Below are 10,699 nucleotides of genomic sequence, written 5' to 3' on the forward strand. Positions count from 1 at the left end.
TCAGGCAGCACGCGTGCCTTACAAACCCGCCACACCCAAACCACACGCTTCACCTGCTGAAGAGCACTGAAAACTCAACGACTGATGCTAGAGTGCTGTGGAGGGTTGCTAAGCAGTTTTGGGTGTACCTGGTGGTTGTTATGCCGTTGCTGGGGTGTTCTTGATGGTTGTTAGGGTTCTCTGGATGGTTGTTTTGCAGTTAATAGGGTTGCAGTAAATAAGATGTTCTTGGTGGTTGCTAGGGTGTTTTGACTGGTTGCTAGGGAGTTATGTGTTGCTATGCAGTAGCTAAGGACTTCTGGGTGGTTTCTAAGATGTTCTGGGTGGTGCTAGCATGTTCTGAGTGATTGCTGTTCAGGATGTTTTGGGTGGTTGCTGTGCAGTTGCTAGGGTGCACTAAGTGGTTGTTATGCTGTTGCTAGGGTGTTCTTGTGTTCTTGAATGATCTTCTGGGTGGTTGCTATGCAGTTTCCAGGGTGTTTTAAGATGTTCTTGGTTGCTAGGTTTTTTTGTTTTTTTGCTAGGATATTCTGTGCTGTTGCTACACAATTACTTGGAAGTTCTGGATGGTTGCTAAGATGTTCTGGCTGATTGTTAGGGTGTTCTTGGAGGCTGTTATGGTGTTGCTTGGGTGTTCTGAGTGATTACTGTGCAGTTTATAGGGTATTCTGGGAGGCTGCTATACAGTTGCTGGGGAGTTCTGGGTTATGGTTACTTAGATGTTGTTGGTGGTTGCTAGGGTGTCCTAACTGGTTGCTAGGGTGTTCCGAGTGCTTACTACTCAGTTTCTAGGGTGTTCTGGGAGGCATCTATGCAGTAACTAGTGAGTTCTGTGTGGCTGCTAAGATGTTCTTTGTGGTTGCTTGGGGGACCTGTCTAGTTGCTAGGGTGTTCTAGGTGTTGGCTAAGCAGTTTCTAGGGTATTCTGGGAGGCTGCTATGCATTTGCTAGGGAGCTCTGGGTGGTCGCTAAGATGTTCTTGGTGGTTGCTAGGGTGTTTTGACTGGTTGCTAGGGAGTTATGTGTTGCTATGCAGTAGCTAAGGACTTCTGGGTGGTTTCTAAGATGTTCTGGGTGGTGCTAGCATGTTCTGAGTGATTGCTGTTCAGGATGTTTTGGGTGGTTGCTGTGCAGTTGCTAGGGTGCACTAAGTGGTTGTTATGCTGTTGCTAGGGTGTTCTTGATGGTTACTATGATCTTCTGGGTGGTTGCTATGCAGTTTCCAGGGTGTTTTAAGATGTTCTTGGTTGCTAGGTTTTTTTGACTGGTTGCTAGGATATTCTGTGCTGTTGCTACACAATTACTTGGAAGTTCTGGATGGTTGCTAAGATGTTCTGGCTGATTGTTAGGGTGTTCTTGGAGGCTGTTATGGTGTTGCTTGGGTGTTCTGAGTGATTACTGTGCAGTTTATAGGGTATTCTGGGAGGCTGCTATACAGTTGCTGGGGAGTTCTGGGTTATGGTTACTTAGATGTTGTTGGTGGTTGCTAGGGTGTCCTAACTGGTTGCTAGGGTGTTCCGAGTGCTTACTACTCAGTTTCTAGGGTGTTCTGGGAGGCATCTATGCAGTAACTAGTGAGTTCTGTGTGGCTGCTAAGATGTTCTTTGTGGTTGCTTGGGGGACCTGTCTAGTTGCTAGGGTGTTCTAGGTGTTGGCTAAGCAGTTTCTAGGGTATTCTGGGAGGCTGCTATGCATTTGCTAGGGAGCTCTGGGTGGTCGCTAAGATGTTCTTGGTGGTTGCTAGGGTGTTTTGACTGGTTGCTAGGGAGTTATGTGTTGCTATGCAGTAGCTAAGGACTTCTGGGTGGTTTCTAAGATGTTCTGGGTGGTGCTAGCATGTTCTGAGTGATTGCTGTTCAGGATGTTTTGGGTGGTTGCTGTGCAGTTGCTAGGGTGCACTAAGTGGTTGTTATGCTGTTGCTAGGGTGTTCTTGATGGTTACTATGATCTTCTGGGTGGTTGCTATGCAGTTTCCAGGGTGTTTTAAGATGTTCTTGGTTGCTAGGTTTTTTTGACTGGTTGCTAGGATATTCTGTGCTGTTGCTACACAATTACTTGGAAGTTCTGGATGGTTGCTAAGATGTTCTGGCTGATTGTTAGGGTGTTCTTGGAGGCTGTTATGGTGTTGCTTGGGTGTTCTGAGTGATTACTGTGCAGTTTATAGGGTATTCTGGGAGGCTGCTATACAGTTGCTGGGGAGTTCTGGGTTATGGTTACTTAGATGTTGTTGGTGGTTGCTAGGGTGTCCTAACTGGTTGCTAGGGTGTTCCGAGTGCTTACTACTCAGTTTCTAGGGTGTTCTGGGAGGCATCTATGCAGTAACTAGTGAGTTCTGTGTGGCTGCTAAGATGTTCTTTGTGGTTGCTTGGGGGACCTGTCTAGTTGCTAGGGTGTTCTAGGTGTTGGCTAAGCAGTTTCTAGGGTATTCTGGGAGGCTGCTATGCATTTGCTAGGGAGCTCTGGGTGGTCGCTAAGATGTTCTTGGTGGTTGCTAGGGTGTTTTGACTGGTTGCTAGGGAGTTATGTGTTGCTATGCAGTAGCTAAGGACTTCTGGGTGGTTTCTAAGATGTTCTGGGTGGTGCTAGCATGTTCTGAGTGATTGCTGTTCAGGATGTTTTGGGTGGTTGCTGTGCAGTTGCTAGGGTGCACTAAGTGGTTGTTATGCTGTTGCTAGGGTGTTCTTGATGGTTACTATGATCTTCTGGGTGGTTGCTATGCAGTTTCCAGGGTGTTTTAAGATGTTCTTGGTTGCTAGGTTTTTTTGACTGGTTGCTAGGATATTCTGTGCTGTTGCTACACAATTACTTGGAAGTTCTGGATGGTTGCTAAGATGTTCTGGCTGATTGTTAGGGTGTTCTTGGAGGCTGTTATGGTGTTGCTTGGGTGTTCTGAGTGATTACTGTGCAGTTTATAGGGTATTCTGGGAGGCTGCTATACAGTTGCTGGGGAGTTCTGGGTTATGGTTACTTAGATGTTGTTGGTGGTTGCTAGGGTGTCCTAACTGGTTGCTAGGGTGTTCCGAGTGCTTACTACTCAGTTTCTAGGGTGTTCTGGGAGGCATCTATGCAGTAACTAGTGAGTTCTGTGTGGCTGCTAAGATGTTCTTTGTGGTTGCTTGGGGGACCTGTCTAGTTGCTAGGGTGTTCTAGGTGTTGGCTAAGCAGTTTCTAGGGTATTCTGGGAGGCTGCTATGCATTTGCTAGGGAGCTCTGGGTGGTCGCTAAGATGTTCTTGGTGGTTGCTAGGGTGTTTTGACTGGTTGCTAGGGAGTTATGTGTTGCTATGCAGTAGCTAAGGACTTCTGGGTGGTTTCTAAGATGTTCTGGGTGGTGCTAGCATGTTCTGAGTGATTGCTGTTCAGGATGTTTTGGGTGGTTGCTGTGCAGTTGCTAGGGTGCACTAAGTGGTTGTTATGCTGTTGCTAGGGTGTTCTTGATGGTTACTATGATCTTCTGGGTGGTTGCTATGCAGTTTCCAGGGTGTTTTAAGATGTTCTTGGTTGCTAGGTTTTTTTGACTGGTTGCTAGGATATTCTGTGCTGTTGCTACACAATTACTTGGAAGTTCTGGATGGTTGCTAAGATGTTCTGGCTGATTGTTAGGGTGTTCTTGGAGGCTGTTATGGTGTTGCTTGGGTGTTCTGAGTGATTACTGTGCAGTTTATAGGGTATTCTGGGAGGCTGCTATACAGTTGCTGGGGAGTTCTGGGTTATGGTTACTTAGATGTTGTTGGTGGTTGCTAGGGTGTCCTAACTGGTTGCTAGGGTGTTCCGAGTGCTTACTACTCAGTTTCTAGGGTGTTCTGGGAGGCATCTATGCAGTAACTAGTGAGTTCTGTGTGGCTGCTAAGATGTTCTTTGTGGTTGCTTGGGGGACCTGTCTAGTTGCTAGGGTGTTCTAGGTGTTGGGTGTGTGAGAGAGAGAGCGACAGAGAGACAGATTCACACAGTGAGATGGTGTGAAAGCGTGCAGCTGTCGTGCGCTGAGAGCGGTTAGCATGACGCCCACAGAGCATGAGTCAGCGAGAGATGCGCTCTAGTGAGTGAGCTGCCTACATGGACAGCTAGAGTCAGGCATCACAGGTGCCTTACAAACCCACCACACCCAAACCACACGCTTCACCTTCTGAAGAGCACTGAAAACTCAACGACTGATGCTAGAGTGCTGTGGAGGGTTGCTAAGCAGTTTTGGGTGTACCTGGTGGTTGTTATGCCGTTGCTGGGGTGTTCTTGATGGTTGTTAGGGTTCTCTGGATGGTTGTTTTGCAGTTAATAGGGTTGCAGTAAATAAGATGTTCTTGGTGGTTGCTAGGGTGTTTTGACTGGTTGCTAGGGAGTTATGTGTTGCTATGCAGTAGCTAAGGACTTCTGGGTGGTTTCTAAGATGTTCTGGGTGGTGCTAGCATGTTCTGAGTGATTGCTGTTCAGGATGTTTTGGGTGGTTGCTGTGCAGTTGCTAGGGTGCACTAAGTGGTTGTTATGCTGTTGCTAGGGTGTTCTTGATGGTTACTATGATCTTCTGGGTGGTTGCTATGCAGTTTCCAGGGTGTTTTAAGATGTTCTTGGTTGCTAGGTTTTTTTGACTGGTTGCTAGGATATTCTGTGCTGTTGCTACACAATTACTTGGAAGTTCTGGATGGTTGCTAAGATGTTCTGGCTGATTGTTAGGGTGTTCTTGGAGGCTGTTATGGTGTTGCTTGGGTGTTCTGAGTGATTACTGTGCAGTTTATAGGGTATTCTGGGAGGCTGCTATACAGTTGCTGGGGAGTTCTGGGTTATGGTTACTTAGATGTTGTTGGTGGTTGCTAGGGTGTCCTAACTGGTTGCTAGGGTGTTCCGAGTGCTTACTACTCAGTTTCTAGGGTGTTCTGGGAGGCATCTATGCAGTAACTAGTGAGTTCTGTGTGGCTGCTAAGATGTTCTTTGTGGTTGCTTGGGGGACCTGTCTAGTTGCTAGGGTGTTCTAGGTGTTGGCTAAGCAGTTTCTAGGGTATTCTGGGAGGCTGCTATGCATTTGCTAGGGAGCTCTGGGTGGTCGCTAAGATGTTCTTGGTGGTTGCTAGGGTGTTTTGACTGGTTGCTAGGGAGTTATGTGTTGCTATGCAGTAGCTAAGGACTTCTGGGTGGTTTCTAAGATGTTCTGGGTGGTGCTAGCATGTTCTGAGTGATTGCTGTTCAGGATGTTTTGGGTGGTTGCTGTGCAGTTGCTAGGGTGCACTAAGTGGTTGTTATGCTGTTGCTAGGGTGTTCTTGATGGTTACTATGATCTTCTGGGTGGTTGCTATGCAGTTTCCAGGGTGTTTTAAGATGTTCTTGGTTGCTAGGTTTTTTTGACTGGTTGCTAGGATATTCTGTGCTGTTGCTACACAATTACTTGGAAGTTCTGGATGGTTGCTAAGATGTTCTGGCTGATTGTTAGGGTGTTCTTGGAGGCTGTTATGGTGTTGCTTGGGTGTTCTGAGTGATTACTGTGCAGTTTATAGGGTATTCTGGGAGGCTGCTATACAGTTGCTGGGGAGTTCTGGGTTATGGTTACTTAGATGTTGTTGGTGGTTGCTAGGGTGTCCTAACTGGTTGCTAGGGTGTTCCGAGTGCTTACTACTCAGTTTCTAGGGTGTTCTGGGAGGCATCTATGCAGTAACTAGTGAGTTCTGTGTGGCTGCTAAGATGTTCTTTGTGGTTGCTTGGGGGACCTGTCTAGTTGCTAGGGTGTTCTAGGTGTTGGCTAAGCAGTTTCTAGGGTATTCTGGGAGGCTGCTATGCATTTGCTAGGGAGCTCTGGGTGGTCGCTAAGATGTTCTTGGTGGTTGCTAGGGTGTTTTGACTGGTTGCTAGGGAGTTATGTGTTGCTATGCAGTAGCTAAGGACTTCTGGGTGGTTTCTAAGATGTTCTGGGTGGTGCTAGCATGTTCTGAGTGATTGCTGTTCAGGATGTTTTGGGTGGTTGCTGTGCAGTTGCTAGGGTGCACTAAGTGGTTGTTATGCTGTTGCTAGGGTGTTCTTGATGGTTACTATGATCTTCTGGGTGGTTGCTATGCAGTTTCCAGGGTGTTTTAAGATGTTCTTGGTTGCTAGGTTTTTTTGACTGGTTGCTAGGATATTCTGTGCTGTTGCTACACAATTACTTGGAAGTTCTGGATGGTTGCTAAGATGTTCTGGCTGATTGTTAGGGTGTTCTTGGAGGCTGTTATGGTGTTGCTTGGGTGTTCTGAGTGATTACTGTGCAGTTTATAGGGTATTCTGGGAGGCTGCTATACAGTTGCTGGGGAGTTCTGGGTTATGGTTACTTAGATGTTGTTGGTGGTTGCTAGGGTGTCCTAACTGGTTGCTAGGGTGTTCCGAGTGCTTACTACTCAGTTTCTAGGGTGTTCTGGGAGGCATCTATGCAGTAACTAGTGAGTTCTGTGTGGCTGCTAAGATGTTCTTTGTGGTTGCTTGGGGGACCTGTCTAGTTGCTAGGGTGTTCTAGGTGTTGGCTAAGCAGTTTCTAGGGTATTCTGGGAGGCTGCTATGCATTTGCTAGGGAGCTCTGGGTGGTCGCTAAGATGTTCTTGGTGGTTGCTAGGGTGTTTTGACTGGTTGCTAGGGAGTTATGTGTTGCTATGCAGTAGCTAAGGACTTCTGGGTGGTTTCTAAGATGTTCTGGGTGGTGCTAGCATGTTCTGAGTGATTGCTGTTTGCTGGGGTGTTCTTGATGGTTGTTAGGGTTCTCTGGATGGTTGTTTTGCAGTTAATAGGGTTGCAGTAAATAAGATGTTCTTGGTGGTTGCTAGGGTGTTTTGACTGGTTGCTAGGGAGTTATGTGTTGCTATGCAGTAGCTAAGGACTTCTGGGTGGTTTCTAAGATGTTCTGGGTGGTGCTAGCATGTTCTGAGTGATTGCTGTTCAGGATGTTTTGGGTGGTTGCTGTGCAGTTGCTAGGGTGCACTAAGTGGTTGTTATGCTGTTGCTAGGGTGTTCTTGATGGTTACTATGATCTTCTGGGTGGTTGCTATGCAGTTTCCAGGGTGTTTTAAGATGTTCTTGGTTGCTAGGTTTTTTTGACTGGTTGCTAGGATATTCTGTGCTGTTGCTACACAATTACTTGGAAGTTCTGGATGGTTGCTAAGATGTTCTGGCTGATTGTTAGGGTGTTCTTGGAGGCTGTTATGGTGTTGCTTGGGTGTTCTGAGTGATTACTGTGCAGTTTATAGGGTATTCTGGGAGGCTGCTATACAGTTGCTGGGGAGTTCTGGGTTATGGTTACTTAGATGTTGTTGGTGGTTGCTAGGGTGTCCTAACTGGTTGCTAGGGTGTTCCGAGTGCTTACTACTCAGTTTCTAGGGTGTTCTGGGAGGCATCTATGCAGTAACTAGTGAGTTCTGTGTGGCTGCTAAGATGTTCTTTGTGGTTGCTTGGGGGACCTGTCTAGTTGCTAGGGTGTTCTAGGTGTTGGCTAAGCAGTTTCTAGGGTATTCTGGGAGGCTGCTATGCATTTGCTAGGGAGCTCTGGGTGGTCGCTAAGATGTTCTTGGTGGTTGCTAGGGTGGCCTGACTTGTTGCTAGGGTGTTCCAAGTGGTTGCTATGCAGTAACTAGGGCTTTCTGGGTGGTTGCTAGGTGATTTCTTCTGGTCTGTAGTGAATTGAGCTCCTCCTGGGATTTTGTCAGCTGTTTTCTGCTCCAGCGGATGCAACTGCTGCATCTGATCACTCAGTAAAGAAGCAGCAGCACCACGATCTCCTCACCAAACACATGATGTGAGGAAAGCGGCATGTGTCTGTGATGAGGTTTGCTGTCCTCTGCTGGTGAGGAGCACCAATACTCTCTCACTGACCTCCACTGCTCTCAGTGCTGCTTTAGCTCGTCTCGTCTCCTCCAGCTCTCTGACACTCGCTCGTCTCCTCTCGTCCTTCATCTGCAGTGCTCCTCCTCTCCTCTCCTCTCCTCCTCCTCCTTCTGCTCCGCTGTGGACCAGCACGCTTAACGTCAGACCTCAGCCTTTCATGCATGAGTGTGTGTGTCCTCACAGGTGTCAGTCCAGGTGTTGTTCTCCTGAAGGCCCAGCGTGTGTCTCAGTCTCACAGACTCACAGACTCACAGACCAAACCATCCAGCAGCTCCCTCCATAACTGCAGACTGCCAGACGTCTCACCTGACGTCATGCGCTGTCACAGGTGTGGTTGCTGTGGACCAGCACGCTTAACGTCAGACCTCAGCCTTTCATGCATGAGTGTGTGTGTGTGTGTGTCCTCACAGGTGTCAGTCCAGGTGTTGTTCTCCTGAAGGCCCAGCGTGTGTCTCAGTCTCACAGACTCACAGACTCACAGACCAAACCATCCAGCAGCTCCCTCCATAACTGCAGACTGCCAGACGTCTCACCTGACGTCATGCGCTGTCACAGGTGTGGTGTGTATCTGTGGACGCTGCAGCTCCAGGTTCAGTGAGTTAAACCGACTCAGACTCGTCTCTCTGCTCTCGCTGACTGTCTCAGACATGGACAACAGCGCCTAGTGGACAAACACACACACTGAGTTCACCTAAGCATCATTGATCTGAAAGGTAAAGCTAAAATTAAGCCTAATTGCCTGAAAATTGCCTAAAACGAAGACTAATTTAGCATAAATTACAGTCTGTACCAGTGTTTTTTTTTTTAGTATCATTGATATATATGTATATATATATGTATGTGTTTTCACTTTACGTTCAGTTAAGTTTCAGAGATTTTACTGTTTTTGTCATTTTTGTTAGTTTTTATTTTGTTTTAATTGTCCATGTAGATTTTATAAATTTGTATTTATTAGTTTTAGTTATTTTACTATTTCATGTTGTACTAAATGAAAAGTGTATGCTTTTCTTTCGGTTAATTTTTACAAACAAACTAAATTAATTATTAATGAACAAAATTAACAGTAACAAAAGTATTATTATTATTATTATTTTGGTTTTATTTATTTTCTTTAGTTAACAATAATAACCCTGGTCAGTACCATAAATACAGCAACACTGTGTATGTATTTTACAACTGAAATAATATATAATTTTTTTCACATTATATCAAAGAGAATGTATTTTTTTATTTTAAAGTATTGAGAATTTGTGGGAAAATTTACAGAACTGTCATGAAAAAATTTCACAAATGCCAAAAAAATAAAAAAATAATTAACGGTGCTACAAATAGGCTTCAATTAATCCTGATAATCATCCTCAAAACACATGCAGTCAGTTGATATGAATCGTGCATTGCTTTGGTACCTGCCTGAGCTGTTTAATGGGCGTGAGTCCTGACCCATTGATCTGCTCACACAAGCCCCACAGCGCCAGAGAATAACACACAGAAACACAACAAAAAACCAACAACCGTAAACCGTCAGAACAACATGTTTCTGCCGCATTAATTTAGCAAGGATGGTCTGTCAGTTCCAGGGCTCAATACATCTGTTCTCCGCAGGAACATGAGGGACCGACACATGCTGAGCCGTACCCAGAGCCTCAGTCATGTTCTGGCCTAAATTACACAACTCAAGCAATTATCCGCTTAATGGAGCTGATTATCGCCTTGTGTGTGTACATGAGTGGGTGTTTTAACAAGCTGGTGTAAGCAAAGACAGAACAACGGGCAAAAACTAGAGGAAAAGTCCAAATGTCAGGCTGAAGTTTGTACATGTCGTAGATTACTCAGGACCAAAGATGAAGACGTGCTCGAAGTCCTCGTCCGTCCTGATTAAATGTAATCATCTTTTGAACTAAAATGCACCACAGCTCGGTTTTGTAATTATATATGCGCATAATGATGATTATGAATCTTTTCATCAAGCTGTTATTCAGGGCTGATGAGGATCTCAAGGGTTTCTGGGTAAATCGAGTCTGACTGTACAGCGCTGGATGATTTAATGACACTTGATATTTGTACATTATCTTGAAGTCTTATGAAAACACTCATTCATTTATTTGATAAGCTTGTATATTCCAGCTTTGGTATAACGCATTTAGGGGACTTCTGAGATGGTTGTAAAGTAATGTAAAGTTAAGTCCTTTTCAATTATTTTAAATATATGTTTTTAGACATTTTTAGAGGGTTTCAACAACACCTCTAAATTGTACATTTATTTGACCCATTATCATGTAATGCACAGCATCTTGTGGCTTTTCCTATCGCATTTATAAAATGACAGCAATATGAAACATTGACAAAAATATGACTTGATTTGATTTATGACTTTTGATATGATTTACATACTATATATATATATATGTGTGTGTGTGTGTGTGTGTGTTTGTTTGTGTGTTATTTAAAATACATAAATATATACATATATATTTGTTTATGTATAACAAACAACAAAGTTTTTTTTGGCCACATTAATACAGTATTCAATAAATGTACGATCAAACGTATGTATATCGTGGTTTTTTTGTTGCAACAGCTTTAAACACGGCTCATCCAATCAGAGTTCAGAGCTATAGATATCAGTTTCATAATGTTGTTTTGCCATATAATGACAGTATGTTATGAGGGGTGTCCTGCGGTGAGATCGGTGTGTGTGTGTTGCTGTGATCGCACACATGAGGGTTGAGCGTGTTGAACACACACACACACTCACACTCACACACACACACACACACACACACACACACTCGCACACACACACACACACACACACACACACACACACACACGCACACACACACACACACACACACACACACACTCGCACACAC

General features: G+C 45.0%; 1 long non-coding RNA gene across 1 annotated transcript; it reads right to left on the reverse strand.

Annotated features, from left to right (window-relative positions):
- Nucleotides 1–7,850: 7,850 nt before the first annotated feature.
- Nucleotides 7,851–8,483, reverse strand: LOC107574651 (uncharacterized). Its single transcript, XR_001607708.1, has 3 exons — nucleotides 8,360–8,483; nucleotides 8,008–8,116; nucleotides 7,851–7,944 (listed from the first exon to the last, which is right to left on the reverse strand). It is a non-coding gene; the product is annotated as an uncharacterized lncRNA (long non-coding RNA).
- Nucleotides 8,484–10,699: the final 2,216 nt, after the last annotated feature.

The sequence above is a fragment of the Sinocyclocheilus grahami genome, unplaced genomic scaffold, assembly GCF_001515645.1.
Source record: "Sinocyclocheilus grahami isolate Dianchi unplaced genomic scaffold, SAMN03320097.WGS_v1.1 scaffold2297.1, whole genome shotgun sequence".
In the NCBI taxonomy this organism is placed as follows: Eukaryota; Metazoa; Chordata; class Actinopteri; order Cypriniformes; family Cyprinidae; genus Sinocyclocheilus; species Sinocyclocheilus grahami.